Source organism: Lynx canadensis, chromosome A1 (assembly GCF_007474595.2).
Source record: "Lynx canadensis isolate LIC74 chromosome A1, mLynCan4.pri.v2, whole genome shotgun sequence".
Classification (NCBI taxonomy): domain Eukaryota; kingdom Metazoa; phylum Chordata; class Mammalia; order Carnivora; family Felidae; genus Lynx; species Lynx canadensis.
Window position 1 is genome coordinate 73542436 of NC_044303.2, and position 2833 is coordinate 73545268.

A 2833-nucleotide genomic window follows, 5' to 3' on the forward strand; every position below is an offset into this window, starting at 1 on the left:
CTTCTCCACGTCAGCTCTTCCTGGTCAGAATCATCCCCCTTGGCACCGACGGGATTGGAAATACAAGCATAGAACATATAAATTCCTACCAGATATCCAGATGTAAAAGCAGCTACACCAGCAATATTAATTAACTTGATACCTTATTAGAAAAATACAGGGGCTTCTGGGTGGCTCAGTCGGTTGAGCGTCCGACTTCAGCTCAGGTCATGTTCTCACAGTTTGTGAGTTTGAGCCCCGTGTTGGGCTTTGTGCTGACAGCGTAGAGTCTGGAACCCGCTTCGAGTTCTGTGTCTCTCTCTCTCTCTCTCTCTCTCTGCCCCTCCCCTGCTCATGCTCTCTCTCTGTCAAAAATAAATAAATATTAGAAACAGAAAAGAAAAAGAAAAATTTAAGATTCTTGTTGAAAAGGACATTTGCTGGTACCTAGTTGGGCTTGGGTGCAATAAAGAGAAAGAAACCACATAGCACTTTAACAGGGAAGCTAAACGTACGGAATTAAGAACTGTAACAGGGGAGTGGGACAATAGGCATTGGCTAGGAAGAAGACGACTCTGAACAACGTAGAAATGGCAAAGGGAAGGAGCTGCCCAGACACCGAGGGCTGAGATAAAACTCCCTCCCACGCTGCTCGCCCACACGCACCGATGGCACTGAGGTCGAGCTTTTCATGAGAAGACACAGGTGGCTGTGGCTAGATGGCAGGAAAGTGGCCCCGGTGTTGTTGTGCTGGGCATATTGTTGGACATCTGCCCCGGGCAGTGCCACAGAAAGCTGTTTGCAGGGAAGGGCGGAGCTACGAAACCACCTGAGTGTTCGCTGTGAGCTCCAGTGTGTGCACTGTATGCAGAGCCCTGGGGAAGCGGCAGGCTGGGCCCCAGGGAGGTGCACACAGCTGCTGGGCACGTCCGAACTCGGAGGCACAACTCTTTCCTCCTGCCTTCTCTACTGACAAAGCTCAGTACCGTTCCAGCTGCAGAAGGAAAGATTTATAAAGGACCCACATATATTTTCACAGCACTCAAGAAAGGACTGATTTGGAGCTCAGAGGCAGAAAGCCCGAGACTGCCATACTATATCTGTGCAAAGAGACCTTAACTGGGGCTCCTGGGTGGCTCAGTCGATTAAGCGCTAGACCCTTGATTTTGGCTCAGGTCATGATCTCACAGTTTGCGGGTTCGAGCCCCTCATTGGGCTCTGTGTTGACAGTGCAGAGGAGGCTGCTTGGGATTCTCTCTCTCTCTCTTTCTCTCTCTCTAAAATACATAAATAAACTTTTTTTTTTTTTAAGAAAAAGACCTTTAGTTGTATTTCTATCTTGAATAAAACCTGGGAACAATTATGATAAAAGGTTAAGTTAAAATTCTAAGTGGTGGGACTAGTGGTATTCACTTCTTTGTAAGACACTGTAAAATAATTAAATACAAGCCTTGGATGAAAGAACATATGAGCAAAGCAAACATCTGATAAAAGACTTATATCCACTCCTATAAAATATTCTAAAAAATGCAACTCTCGAAACTCAATAAGAAAACAAAGTAAAAAGTGCACAAAAGATTTGAATACAGTTTACCAAAGAAGATATACTGATAGCAAATAAGCACATGAGAATTTGCTCAAAATCATTGGTCACTAATTAACTATAAACTCAAACCAAGGAATACCACTAAGCATGTATTATAACAGCTGAAATAGAAAAGATTGATACTACCAAGTGTTGCTGAGGCTGTGGGAGAACTGGAATTCTCATACATTGCTGGTGTGAATGTAAAGGGTACAATTACTTCAGAGAATAATTTGGTAGTTTCTTAAAAAGTTAAAATAGGGCTGACGTAAGACCCAGCCATTCTCTCAGGTGTTTCTATAAGTGAAATTAAAAAAAAAATATGTCAATACAAAGATTTTTACATGAATGCTCAATTTTATTCATGGTAACCAAAAAATGAACATAACTTTGTACCCAGAAATAGGTATGGATAAACAAATTATGGTATATCCATACAACAGAGTACAGCTTAGCAATAAGCAGGAGTGAGTGATTGATACCTGCCACATCATGGATGAATAATTATGCCATTTACATAAAATTCTACAAAACCCAGACTAATCTATAGTGCCAGGGAGCAGATCACTGGTTCCCTGCAGAGAATGGGGGCGGGTGGCTGAGGAGGGCACGGTGGGGTTCTAGATGGGAGCACAAGGGAACTTAGGTAGTGACGCATATATTCATTACCTTGTTTGTGAGGATGGCCTGTGGTGCATAAATAGGTCAAACTTAGAAAATGTTACACTTTAAGATTATGTAGTTTAGTGTCTTCAACTATACCTCAGTAAAGCTATTTAAGGAACAACAATGAGATACCATTTAACATTCATTAGATAGAAAAAATTTAAGGGGTGCCTGAGTGGCTCAGTCGGTTGAGTGTCTGACTTCAGCTCAGGTCATGATCTCGCGGTTTGTGTGTTCAAGCCCCACATGGTCTCTCTGCTGGCAGCTCAGAGCCTGCTTCGGAAACTGTCTCCCTCTCTCTCTGTGCCGCCCCACCCCCCTCATTCTCTCTCAAAAATAAATATTTTTTTTAACGTTTAAAAATTTTTTTTAATATGGAAAAATTTTAAGAGATTTGATGGGTATGTGATAATTGCGAGGGTGTGAAAGAAAACACTACCATATATTGTTTATGGTACATGAATAGAGAACGGTATTTGGGGGAGTGATTCATGCAAATCCTTCAAGATCTAGTAGGTTCATTAAAAAAGTGCTGGTAGGGGCGCCTGGGTGGCGCAGTCGGTTAAGCGTCCGACTTCAGCCAGGTCACGATCTCGCGGTCCG